This window comes from Cotesia glomerata, linkage group LG3 (assembly GCF_020080835.1).
Source record: "Cotesia glomerata isolate CgM1 linkage group LG3, MPM_Cglom_v2.3, whole genome shotgun sequence".
In the NCBI taxonomy this organism is placed as follows: domain Eukaryota; kingdom Metazoa; phylum Arthropoda; class Insecta; order Hymenoptera; family Braconidae; genus Cotesia; species Cotesia glomerata.
The window spans coordinates 11,223,603-11,238,800 of record NC_058160.1 but is presented as its reverse complement, the minus strand read 5'-3'; positions in this window follow the sequence as shown (position 1 = coordinate 11,238,800).

Genomic DNA, 15,198 nt, shown 5'->3' with positions numbered 1-15,198 from the left:
TGTGTATATATGTGTGTGTATGTATGTGTGTGTATGTATGTATGTGACCCTCTTATAACTTTTGAACGGCTCGACAGATTTCATCGCGGTTGGTGACATTCGAAAGAGCTTGATTAAACTTAGATTTAATATATAATTTGGACCGATTTGAACCTGTAGATTTTGAGAAATCTCAAAAAAACTAAAAAAAAAATTAGTAAAACGGTTGACCGTAAAGGCCATTCCTGAAACTTCCTGCTAATTCCGTTAATACCTGGCCTCTTTTTTTGAGCTCTTCGAGCTCAAAAATACAATCTATGTGTTGTTTTGGGCTGTCTGAGCTCAAAAAGATGCTTTTTCTATGCTTTTGAGCTCAAAGAGCTCAAAAGTCTGATAGAAGTTTCATAGAAAACTATTTTTTGCATTTTCAAACCGCAATAACTTTTGAATGAATGAACCGATTCTTACGCGGTTAGCAGCATTCTACGCAATTTTTTAAGCCTTACAAAAAATTTTTAAGTTTTAATTGGTCAAACTAGAAATTTCGGAGTAACTCCGAAAAAACACTTTTTTCGGTTATCTTTCGTTCACGATATCTCTCGAACAAATCAACCGATTTTGACCAGATTGGCGGCGATCAACGTGGTTTTTTGAGATTGAGAGTTAATTAGTTTTTGGAATCGATCGGTAAAGCCGTTTAAAAGTGATCCCAAAAAACCACTTCTGATAAAATTTTTTTTTTCAGATTTCTCCAAGTTTCTCAAAATCTATCGGTCCGAATCGATTCAAATTTACAGGAAATCTAAGTTTGGCGAAGCTTTTACGAATGGTACCAACCGCGATGGAATCGGTTCAACCGTTCAAAAGTTATAAGAGGTTTACATACTTACACACACACACACACACATTGTTTCACAGATAGAGGCCTGAGTCCTGAGATATGACACGAAGAATGGTCCAAAGGAGTATGATGTTACTGGAGGTGTACCGCAGGGTTCTGTTCTCGGTCCACTTCTCTGGAATGTCATGTACAACGGATTGCTGAGGCTGAAACTACCAAGAAATGTCAAACTGGTAGCGTACGCGGACGACGTAGCCGTAGTAATCGTCGCCAAACATCTTGATGAGATAAAACATATGTTCGCTATCACCTTTGAGCGAATTAACCAGCGAATGGACACAGTAAATCTACAACTGGCTAAACAGAAGACCGAGGCTGTACTTATCACTAGCAGAAAAGTGGTGGAAACGATCAATCTAAACGTCGGAGACCAAGAAATCACATCCCAACCATTCATTCGATATCTGGGAGTGATGCTCGATGCCCGACTTAACTTCAAACAACAAGATGAACACGTGACCGCCAAAGCATCAGCAGTAGTAGCCAACCTAGTACGTTTGATGCCCAACATCGGTGGCCCGAAGCAGACAAGGAGGTCATTGCTATCATCAGTAGTTACATCGGTCCTCACATATGGTATATCTATTTGGGCCGACGCACTTGAGATCCAAGAATCATGGAGGAAAGCATGTTCAGTTTACCGACTGAGCGCGCTAAGAGTAGCCAGCGCCTTTCGAACAATATCAGAGGAAGCAGTGTGTGTCATTTCCGGAACTTTGCCGCTCAGAGTCCTAGCTGAGGAAAGACGGAACCTTTACCAACGAAAGAGGACAACCACACAAAGTGCCGAGGAACTCAGAGCTAAAGAACGGCAGAACAGCATCGCACGATGGCAATGGCAAAACAGGGAGATGGACACACCATCTCATACCGAAGATCGACGTTTGGCTAAACCGAAGTCATGGCGAGGTCAATTAGTATCTGACGCAGTTGTTGTCAGGACATGGATGTTTTCGGACGTATCTTCACCGCTTCAAGCATGATGATTCACCGGAGTGCCCGTCCTGCCCAGGAATCAATGAAGACGCGGAGCACGTTTTCTTTGAATGCCCATGATTTTACCCACAGCGAGATGAGCTGGAGATGATCCTAAAGAAGAAAATCCAACCAGAGACAATAGTAGAAGCAATGTTGTCATCAAGAGCCTCCTGGAACGCCATCAGCACATTTGCATCAGAAGTCCTCATAGACTTGCGTTCCATCGAAAGAAGAAGAGCAAATGACAACAACTAGAAGAAAGGTAAAATAACACCTTAGCTACCAGAAGAAAGAGCAGTAGCTAGATCCTCCCCTCACGAAGTAATGCCTAACGGCGGTTTCCATGAGGGATTAGGGGAAAGAGGAAAAGGGGTTTAGAGTTTAGTGGGTAGGGGCGCTAGCGTCGAGTTTTAGTATAACACTGCGTCGAGTCGCCACATATCCAGGCCAAACAACTATGCCTAGAATCCGTAAAAAGGATTCCCCCCCCTCAAAACAAAAAAAAAAAAAAAAAAACACACACACAATGTGACACCCTCGCGGGAATTATCAGGGAAGCTTTCTAGGACCTCAAAACTTCCCGATTTTTGAAAATTTTCAATTTTCTTAGCGGGAAGTTAAAAATTTTTTTCAAATGTGGTTTTTTTGGAATAACTTCCCAACGGCTTTACCGATCGATTCTAAAAAAATCTGCTCTTAACATCAAAAAACTACGTCGATCGCTGCCAGCCCGGTCGAAATCGGTTGATTCGTTCGTGAGTTATCGTTGTCGACAAAAAAAAACCGAAAAAAGTGTTTTTTCGAAATTCCTAATTGGATCAATTGAAACTTAAATATTCTTTGTGGAAATTAAAAAACTGCATTGCATGCCGCCAACTGCGTGAAAATCGGTTCATTTATTCAAAATTATATTTTTGAGAACAAAAGGCTTAAAAACGTAATGTGCAATTTTATGCGCTTAAATATGGAATTAGCAGAAAGTTGTAGGGATGGCCTTTAGGGTCAACCATTTTTCTAATTTTTTTCAATGAACTCATAGAATTTTCAATTCTCAACTTATTTTTTAAAATTGGAACAGCTAGAACTCGACTGTGAACAAATCGTCTTTTTTTTTTTACTCCCTGACTGGACTGTGACTGCAAGCTAAAGAAAATGAAAATTTGCATGAATATTCAAGTTTCTATAATGTCAATTATCAAATATACAAGTTAAAATCTCTCTTGATACGTTCACCTTTATTGTCCTTATATATTATTGGTCCAAAAAATTTGATGTCGCTTAGAAATGGAAGTGAAATCGTGTTAATTACTAAAATTAATTAAAAATGTTGATTCCTGATATAGTATAACTTTAACTGATTTATTGATCAATGATACTCCTTCATATAAATTAAAATTCATTCTCCATTGTTTTATCAATAACTTTCTTCTTCATAGTTTCAGTGATATTCGTTTGGTCTATTATAAATTTCTGAGTGATCAAGTTGAATCTGTAACATAAATAAATGTTATTAGTATAATAGGAAATCTATGTATATGTGTATATGAATACATAAATCGATAATTTTTTTCCTGTGATCTTGTACAAAAATCTATTGTCTGATAAAAAAAAAAAAATTTTTTTCCCAACTTCATGACATATACCTAACTTGGCAAGTATACTAGATACTACAATAGTCACAAAAATTGAAGGATAAAAAAAAATTCAAAGTTTTTGGGTGATTTTCAACGAGCTGTATCTCCGAGATAAATGGTCTCACAGAAAAAATAAAAAAAGCAAATTGTAGCTTCAAGTGTATAGTTTTCAGATATGACCATGAGAATTTTTTTCATTGTTTCTTTCTAAAGCTCGTTTAGATAGTTTAATACCTTTTAATTTGACGTAATCAAAAAGCCTGTACGATGATTTGCCAGATTAGCGGCAATCGACGTGGTTTTTCAAGGTTAAGAGCTGATTAGTTTTTGGAGTTGGTTGATAAAGCCGTTTAAAAGTTATTTCAAAAAAACCACTTTTGAACATTTTTTTTACAGTTTTTTTCAGATTTTTCGAAATCGATCGGTCCGAATCGGTCCAAATTCTATTCAAAATCTAAGTTTGGCCAAGCCATTTCGAATGGCACCAACCACGATGAAATCGGTGTAACCGTTCAAAAGTTGTAGAAAGTTTACATACACACACACACACACACACACACACACACACACACACACACACGCACACGCACACACACACACACACACACACACACACACACACACACACACACACACACAAACACAAACACACACACATACACACAGACATAGTGACACCCCCACGGGGATAGTCAGGGAAGTTTCCTGTGACCTTTAAACGTCTAGATCTGATGAAAACTCAATTTTTGCAAAACGGGGTAAAACCAATAACTTTCCAATTTTTTAAAATCTTCGATTTTCTTAGCGGGAAGTTAAAAATTGAAATTTTTTTTTTTTTCTTCAAATTTCTTCAACAGTTAATCTCTTCGATCAAAAAAATAAAGTTTTTTGCGAAAAAAAAATTATTTTCATTGAAAAAATGAATGAAAAACGCAAAATTGCTCATAATGGTGATTTTTGCAAAAACAAAGAATTCGAAGCTTCGGGGCACTATGAAAAAAAAATCGCAGCGCTTTGAATTTTTCAGAGATTTTAGGGGATACTTTGAGGTTAAAAAATTTTTTTTTTCAAAAGCCGTCTACAGTTTCTTATATAGAATATCATGTAGTTTTCAAAACCTTTCTTAGATTTTCTATACGATCATTATTTTCAGAGTTATTGATTATCAAAGTCAAAAAGAACTTTTTTGCTTTGATTGACGATAACTCCGCGGCAAATCATCGTAAAGGCTTTTTGATTACGTCAAATTAAAGGGCATTAAACGAGCTTTGGAAAAAAAACAATGAAAAAAATTTTTTCGAAGCCCGTAGACTTTTTTTAAGACGAGAAAAAATTTGGAAAAATTGTTCTTCGGTAGTTTTCTTAGGATTTCTCCAGACCTGAACATGATAAAAAATTTTAATGGTAATGTCTAAAAACTAGACACTTGGAGCTACAATTTGTTTTCTTTATTTTTTCTGTACGACCATTTTTCTCGGAGTTACAGCTCGTTGAAAATCACCCAAAAATTTGGAATTTTTATATCCCTTAATTTTCGTGACTAGTTATAAGCACCGTGTTATGGTTTTGTAGGGACTTCAAATTCATTGAAACATAACGTTAGACTGAATTTTGAAATTCATGTATTTTAGAATCACTATTTTTTTACATCTAAATTGTTAATCTAAATTAACATAATATTGTTAACTACAGTGCCAGGTAATATTGTTGGCTATAGCACCAGGTTCTGTAGACTTTAATGGAAAGAATAAAGAGAAGTTTGTTTTTAATTTCTTTAAAGTATAGATCCCCGACTATGTTTTAAAGATTTTGCAGTTACCAGCTAAGTTTGGAGTACGTTTAACAAATAATGATTTTCAAATACCTACTTTAATTAAAGATCTTGAATTCAGCATCATGAGAGTAAAACCAACAGACTTAGTAAGCGATAAGATGAAGGCTTTGAGAAATAATATTCGTGCAATATGTGTTTATGCTGTAACTAAATTATTTAATAATTGTCTAGAAAAAAGGATTGACGGTAAAAGTATGGAGATGATCAAAGATCTTTTCAGAACGAGAAGATTCCTGCGACAGAACACGGACGTGGTTGTTGCCAGAGCGGATAAAGGTGGAACTACGGTACTGATGGACAGAGATGAATATGAAATGTGCATGAGAGATATGCTAAGTGATGCTAGGGTCTATAGAAGAGTAAATAAAGATCCAACGTTGAACTATCAGAAGAAGATAAATAATTTTATTGAGCTGTTGATAAATGAAAAACATGTTGATGAATGAACTAAAAAATGCCTCAAGGTTAATAATGCAGTACTTCCTAAGATCTATGGCTCACGCAAAGTTTATAAACAAGATGTAAATTAAGATCTGTAATTTCATGTATATTAATTCTCCTTGTTATAGTTTGGCTGGATTATTGGATAAAATATTGACTCTATTGATCAATACGTTTGAAGTAAACGTTAAAAATTCTTCGTCGCTGGTCGAAAAGTTAAACTCAGTTAAGTTACTACCAGTGTACATTTTAGTGTCTCTAGACGTAGTATCGCTGTTTACGATGATTCATAAGATCTTGTGATAAAGATCGTAGCTGTGGGATATTTTCAAGGAATTCCTGAGTGTACCGAAGGAACTCTTGATCGAGATGATTAGCATATATTTTGACATGAGTTATTTCATGTTTATGAATAAAATTTTCCTGCAAGTTGATGGCACTAGCATGGGCAATCTTGCTAGTCCATCGTTGGCGAATATAGTTATGTATTTCGTACTAACTAAGATCATTGACTCACTACCATTTAAAGTTACACTTCTATGTTTATGTCGATGACACGTTGGTTGCTGTTCCTGAGGATAAAAAAGATAACTTATTGCATTATTTCAGTAGTTTCCATGGTAATATTCAATTGACTTTGGAATGTGAACAAGAAAATAATACTTTTCCTGGATTTAATTATAATAAGGTCTGATGATGGTAGGTTGTTGACTAATTGGTATCAGAGAACAATGAGCTCGGAGAGATTTATAAATTTTATTTCACATCATCCTACACGGAAAAAAAATCCTATGAAAAATTACAATGGTAACATCGTAATCTAAGACTAGACTTTCAGAATCTTGATTTTTACGATGCTGCCGTCAACAGAATACAATTTGAATTATTGAAAATTACGATGTTATTTCTTATTACGATGTAAATTTTTATTCCGTAAGAGCAAGTGAATAAGGACGCATACTATATTTTTTAATAAAAGAGACAGAGTTCAGTAGTTTGCAACGCCACCACCGAAAGATGACAAACTACTGTATGGAAGGTCTTATTATGTGACTGAATAGGAAGTTTAGATATTCTCTGATAGCGTAAGGGGCTAAACCTTGGGCTTGTGGCGGAGAGGACACCGGGTTCGATTCCTCGGTGATACAGAATTATTTTTTCGGTGACCTAAACTTTTTTTTAATTTGAGTGATAGAAATTTACGATGTTGCATCGTATAAATTATAATGTTCGAGTTCTGGTCCGGCACAACAATATTTTATACTAAAAATTACGATGTTTTCATCGTAATTTTTCGTACAATTTTCTTTCCGTGTACAGCACAGAAATAGAGTGTGGCGTTAAGTTTATTGTTTAGAGCAATAAAATTGAGTCATGGCTCGTTTCACGAAAGAAATCTTGCAAGAGTGAAAGAATTATTACGGCTGAACAACTACCCAAATTTTTTCTTTATTAAATGTATTGGAAAATTTAAAGAAATACATTTAAATTATAATAATGCAAAAGAAGTTGGTGCTACGGTCATCGGATGTCGAAGAAATAATAATAACTATCAAGAAAATAGGTTTAGATTCCCGTTCATCAAAGGTCTTTCTAATTCCACCAATAGATGTTTCTTGGGTACAGACTGAAGACTTGCATTTTATAACAACAAGTGAGTCAAGTATTTTCGACTTCGAAGGATAAGGATGATCTGAAAAAAATTTCAAATGTGGTGTTTAAAATTCCATGCTGCTGTGGACGGGTATATGTTGGACAAACTAGCCAGTACTTAGATAGCAGGATATATCAGCATTTGTATAACTGTAAAAATGCTGGAAAAATAAAAGATAAAAGAGCTTTAAGCTTGTATCATATAGAAACTGGACACAGATTTTAATTTGACAATGTCAAAGTACTTAATAGAGAACGAATACGGTATAAGCGTAATGTGAGTGAGATGGTACATATTTCTGTTAATAATACTTTGAATTTTAGAACTGATACCGAGAATCTGAGTAGCATGTACTCGAATTTATTGTGTAAATTCAAATTGTATTCTGGCCAACGTAAGAACTTGACTGGCACTGTACTATAAAGTTGTACAGCATGACTATATTTGTGAGATAAATAGTAGTAACCTAACTCGTACACTGAGACGCTGACATATGTATGACTCTGGCTAGTGCATTTATTTTTAATATTAAATATTTATCACTAGCAATCGTTGAGCTACAAAATTTCTTAGTAAAAAAACTTAAAAATTTTTATGAGTGTCAATTTCCAATTCGAATAACTTCTGAAGGATTGCATTTATCAAAAAATTATTCGAAACCTTTTTTAAAGAACGTTCAATTTCCTACAAGAATACCCTGTGACCCAAACAATTCAACTATTCGTTGAAGAGCTACAAAATTCCAAACTTAGCACAAAAAAATTTCCTATGTTAATTAAATGGAAAATGGAAAATCGTGATGAGGCACAACTTAATATTAAAATTAAGAGCTCCCGTTTTACCAGGCGCCTTTTTTCGGTATCCTGAACAATGTTTTCCGTATAGTTTTCAAAAAAAAAATAGTCGATTTTTTTGATACAGCCTATTCTTTATATATAAACTTTTGTAATGTAAGATGTTTATCATATCCTACTTTTCTAGCCTTAAAAAAATATATTGAACAAAAAATATAATATTCCAGAGAAAGAAAACAAGATATTAATAAGTTAAAACCAATGATCAGCCAAAATTTCACGGAAAAATCAATTCAAGTCTTAATATCTCGCTTAATATTGATCTTAGCGATTTGGTCTATAAGACTTTTTTTGTGAAAAATTAAATTCCCTACAAGTTTATTATTCACATTTTTTCCGTAGCTCTTGTTATGTACGAGATAAATGCGAAAAACGCGAATTTGATAAAAAAAATCAGGTTCAGTGTATTTTCGATGGGAAATCTTCACACGCCTTGTTTGAGGACGTAAATTAATATTAAGGGCTCAAACTTCCAGGGAATTTTTTTTTGGGTATTTCCAACAAGAATTCACGATGGGACCGAAAAAATAAAGTAAAAAAAAATCACCCTAATCTATCTATCTATCTATCTATCTATATTTATATATATATATATTTATATATAGGAGACTTTCTATAGATATAGAGATAGTCACTCATCACGATATCTCTGGAACTATAAGACCTAGAGACTTGAAATTTGGCAGGAATATTCCTTTTGCCAAGTAGAGGTCAGCTAAGAACGGATTTCACGAAATTCCACCCACCAGGAGGGTTGCGGGGGTGTTCACGAAAAAAAATTCATATTTTTCAATTATTGCTTTTAATAGTTCAAAACTTGGTCAAAATGTTTCAAATTACATTTAGAAATTTTTTAAAAACGAATTCTGTGACATTCCACCCCCCTGGCGTGCCCGTGCGTGGGCGTCAAATTAAGAAAAAATTCGTAAATTTCAATCTATAGCTATTAATACTTTGAAACATGGCCAGAATGCTTTTTTGGCGTTTTTGAGCTGTTAAGAATAAATTTCATTAAATTCTACCCCCACATGTCCGTGCGTGGGCGTAAAATTAAAAGAAATTGTACCTTTTAATCTATAGCAGCTAAAGGATTGAAACTTGGCCAGATTGATTTTTTTGGAGTTTTTGAGCTGTAAAGAATGAATTTTATGAAATGCCACCCTCACAAATCCTTGCGTGGGCGTTAACTAAAAAATTATAAAATTCAATTCCTAAAGGATAATAAGAAGGCATTAAATATAAAAAAAATTAAAAATTTTTATATAAGGTAAAAGCCCTAATAGATGATCATGTAACATTATATGATCACTCTATGTATTTGTATACCTATATTTGTGAATCTATATATATATAGGAGATCCGATTTTTTAACTCACTCATCACGAAATCTCAGAAACTATTACGTCGATTGACTTGAAATTTGGTAGGAATATTCCTTTTGCCGAGTAGAGCTCAGCTAAGAACGGATTTTACGAAATTCCACCCACAAGGGGTCTTGCGGGAGAGTTAACAATAGAAAATTCCCATTTTTTTTATTAATTTATGTGTGTAGTCATTTGTTTTTTGTTTCCGTCAATAAAACAAAAGACGATCGTTTTTTCGTCATTATTTTTTTTTCTAGCTTATAAAGAAGTCGAAAAAATGTATAACATCAACTCTACGCTTTCAATGCTTCTCCATCCACACCATCCCACGCATCCACCCACGCACTACCACACATCCACCCACGCATTCTCACGCATCCATCCATGCACTCCTATGCATCCATCCACGCACTTTCACGCATCCACCCACGCACTCTCACGCATCCATCCATGCACTCCTACGCATCCATCCATGCACTCACCCACATCTATATATATATGAGATTTCCACGTATATAGTCACTCATCACGATATCTCTGGAACCATAAGCTCTAGAGACTTTAAATTTGGTAGGAATATTCTTTTTACCGAGTAGAAGTCAGCTAAAAACGGATTTAACGAAATTCCACCCACAAAGGGGGTTGCGGGGGCGTTAACAATCAAAAATTCCCATTTTTAAACTATAGCTCCTATAGACTCCAAATTTAGTAAGAATCTTCTGTAAGAGATCTAGAAATAATCTATGAACGAACTTTACGATATTACACCCCGCAGAGGGTTGCGGGGGTGGGTATTAACAATGAAAATTTGTAATTTTCAAGCTATAGCTCCTACAGATTCCAAATTTTATAGGAAATTTCTGTACGTGATGTAAAAATAATTTATGAACGAATTTTACGATATCCTACCCCAAAGAGAATTGCGAGGGCGTTAACAATAAAAAATTCCCGTTTTCAAACTATAGCTCCAATAGACTCCAAACTGGGTAGGAATTTTCTGTAAGAGATGTAAAAATAATATAGGAACGAATTTTACGATAGCTCACCCCACAGGGGTTTGCGGGGGTGGGTATTAACAATTAAAATTTTTAATTTCAAAGCTATAGCTGCTATAGACTTTAAATTTGATAGGAGTCTTCTATATGTGATATAGAAATGATCTAAGAACGGATTTTACAACGAATCACCTCCAATAAGGATCGCGGGGTGGGTGTTGACAATAAAAAATGTTCATTTCCAAAATATAGCTTCTGAAAACTCTAAATTTGGTAGAAATCTGTTATTTCTCCTGTAGAGATCATCTCAAAATGGATTTCAATAAAGTTTACTTCTGATAGGAATTGCGGGGGTGGGTGTTAAAATCTAAAATTTTAATTTCCAAACTGTAACTTTGACAGACTTCAAATTTGGTGGGAGTCTTCATGTATTATGTCGAGTTCAGCTAAGAATGAATTTTATCAAATTCCAATCCCAAAGGGACTGCGGAAGCGTTAACAATGAAAATCTTTCTTTTCAAAACAATAGTTTCTATGGACTCGAAGTTTTGTTGGAATATTTTATTTTTAATGTAAAAATCATTTCGAATAGGATCTTACGAAATTTCTCTTTCACATAAGAGTGCGGGAGTGATAGTTGTCAAAAAATTCATATTCTTCAAATATATTTCCTAGAGATATAAAATTTGATAGAATCTTAAGAGAAACAGGTAATTACAGGGATGGCCTCCAAGGTCAACGGATTAAAATATTTTCCTTTTTTAATAATTATATTTTCTTACCACAATCGTCTCTTTGACAGCGGCGAAAAAGTCATTGTAAGGTTTCTAAAATTTAACTTTACATGTAACTATATAGTCAACGGACTAAGTATTTTGCATACATTTCATTTTTGCTGATCACATAACCAATGAATTGTTCTTATTACGGAATCGCGGGAATGTAACAGATTAAAATGAAAACATTTTCTAAACACTTGAGATGTGGAAAAAAAATTTGGCTATTCATTTTAAGAGATTTCGTAAAATCGAAAATTAAAATCGTAAATCCAAAAATGATTATTCATTTTTGGAGATAGCTACGGGAATGGTAAAGTGATTGCACATTGAAAGTTACAATGGATATTCGCTAGAATTATGACATGGATAAAAGGTACAGGCCAATCCGATAGAATTTTGAATCTGTGCAAGTCAGAACAATACTTTAATTGAATTTCAAGTCTAGATCTCAAAATACAATTTTATAAAGTGCCCAGCGGAGCGGGCGGGTAACAGCTAGTCTATATATAAGCGAAATACCACTCACTCACTCATCAAGAGATCTCCAAATCGATTCACCCGATTGACTTGAAATTCAGCATAGTTACTCCATTCGTGATGTTGACGCTCACTAAGAACGGATTTTACGCAATTCCTAGCCAAAATGGATTTTTCGTCTACCATCACGTATGCTACCCCCCCTCTCATTCTTCCCCTCCCCTCCCGTGCCTTTTTCCCCCTTCCCTATATCTCTCTCTCTTTTTTTTTTAAAAAATGTCATTTTGACTCGCCAATCTAAGAAACCATCAAGTGGCACCCATCAATTATAGAACGTCCCCCCCCCGCAACCACCCACGCTAATCAACCGTTGCAATGGTTACGGTTGCTATGGTAACCGTTGCCATGGTTACAGTTTCCATGGTTACCGTTGCCATGATAACCGTTGCCATAGTTACTGTTGCCATAGTTACCGGTGTTATGGTTACCGTTGCCATAGTTACCGGTGTTATGGTTACCGGTGTTATGGTTACCGTTGCTATGGTTCCGTTGCTAAGGTTACCGTTATCATGGTTACCGTTGCCATAGTTACCGTTGCCATAGTTACCGTTGCCATGGTTACCGTTGCCATGGTTACCGTTGCTATGGTTACCGTTATCATGGTTACCGTTGCCATGGTTACCATTGCCATGGTTACCGTTATCATGGTAACCGTTGCTATAGTTACCGTTGCTATGGTTACCGTTGCTATAATAACTGTCAAAATAGATGAATTGTAATAATAAATTCGGTTGTCAACTAAATTCAGAGAAATCATTAGAATAAAAGTAGAAAGTTACTAAATACTAATCTATATATATATAGGAGACTTTCTATAGATATAGATAGTCACTCATCACGATATCTCTGGAACCATAAGGCGTAGCGACTTGAAATTTAGTAGGAATATTCCTTTCGCCGAGTAGAGGTCAGCTAAGAACGGATTTTACGAAATTCCACCCACAAGGGGGGTTGCGGGGGCGTTAACAATAGAAAATTCCTATTTTTAACCTATAGCTCCTATCGACTTCGAATTTGGTAGGAATCTCCTATATGTGATGTAGAAATGATCTAAGAGCGGATTTTACGACAATCTACTCCCAATATAGATTGCGGGGGTGGACGTTAAAAATGAAAATTAAAAATTTCCGACTTCTAGCTCCTACAGACTCCTAATTTTGTATGAATTTTGTGTAAGTGATGTAAAAATAATTTATGAACAAATTTTACGATATCCCACTCCACAGAGGAGTGCGGGGGTCGGTCTTAACAAAGAAAATTTTAAATTTCCGAGCTGTAGCTCCTATAGACTCCAAATTTGGTAAGAATCTGTTCTATGGGATGTAGAAATGATTCAAGAGCGGATTTAATGACAGCCTACCCCCAATGTGGATTGCGGGGGTGGGCGTTAACAATGAAAATTTTAAATTTCTGAGCTACAGCTCCGACAGACTCATAATTTTGTATGAATTTTCTGTAAGTAATGTAAAAATAATCTATATATGAGCGAAATACCACTCACCACTCATCAAGAGATCTCGCAAATCGATTCACCCGATTGACTTGAAATTCAGCATAGTTACTCCATCTCGTGATGTTGACGCCTCACTAAGAACGGATTTTACGCAATTCCTAGCCAAAATGGATTTTCGGTCTACCATCACGTATGCTACCCCCCTCTCTCCTCTCCCCTCCCTCCCGTGTGCCTTTTTCCTTCCCTATATCTCTTTTTTAAAAATGTCATTTTTGACTCGCCAATCTAAGAAACCATCAAGTGGCACCATCAATTATAGAACGTCCCCCCACCAGTCCGCTAATAACCATTTAATGATTACGGATCTATGGTCATACTCGTTGCCATGGTTACAGTTTGCCATGGTTGCCTATGATAACCGTTGCCATAGTTACTGCTGCCATAGTTACCGCGTGTTAGGCTGGTCGTTGCCATAGTTACCGGTAGTTATGGTTACCGGTGTTATGGTTACCAAGCTGCTATGGTTCCGTTGCTAAGTCTTACCGTTATTCATGGTTACCGTTGCCATCAGCTACCGCTGCCATAAGCTTACCGCTGCCATGGTTACCGCATGCCATGGTTACCGTTGCGTGATGGTTACCGTTATCATGGTTACCGTTGCCATGGTTACCATTGCCATGGTTACCGTTATCGGTAACGCCGCTATAGTTACCGTTGCTATGGTTACCGTTGCTAATAACTGTCAAAATAGATGAATTGCACTCATACATTCGGTTGTCAACTAAATTCAGGAGAAATCATTGTGAACCATACATGACCTAGAGACTTGAAATTTAGTAGGAATATTCTTTTTACCGAGTCGAAGTCAGCTAAAAACGGATTTAACGAAATTCCACCCACAAAGGGGGTTGCGGGGGCGTTAACAATAAAAAATTCCCATTTTTAAACTATAGCTCCTATCGACTCCAAATTTAGTAAAAATCTTCTGTAAGAGATCTAGAAATAATCTATGAACGAACTTTACGATATCCCACCCCACAGAGGGTTGCGAGGGTGCGTATTAACAATGAAAATTTTTAATTTTCAAGCTATAGCTCCTACAGATTCCAAATTTTATAGGAAATTTCTGTACATGATGTAAAAATAATTTATGAACGAATTTTACGATATCCTACCCCAAAGAGGATTGCGAGGGCGATAACAATAAAAAATTCCCGTTTTCAAACTATATCTCCAATAGACTCCAAACTGGGTAGGAATTTTCTGTTAGAGATGTAGAAATAATATAGGAACGAATTTTACGATAGCTCACCCCACAGGGGTTTGCGGGGGTGGGTATTTACAATTAAAATTTTTAATTTCAAAGCTATAGCTCCTATAGACTTCAAATTTGAGAGGAGTCTTCTATATGTGATATAGAAATGATCTAAGAACGGATTTTACAACGAATCACCTCCAATAAGGATCGCGGGAGTGGGTGTTGACAATAAAAAATGTTCATTTCCATAATATAGCTTCTGAAAACTCTAAATTTGGTAGAAATCTGTTATTTCTCCTGTAGAGATCATCTCTAAATGGATTTCAATAAATTTTACTTCCGATAGGAATTGCGGGGGTGGGTGTTAAAATCTAAAATTTTAATTTCCAAACTGTAACTTCGACAGACTTCAAATTTGGTGGGAGTCTTCATGTATCATGTCAAGTTCAGCTAAGAATGAATTTTATCAAATTCCAACTCCAAAGGGACTGCGGAGGCGTTAACAATGAAAATCTTTCTTTTCAAAACAAGTTTCTA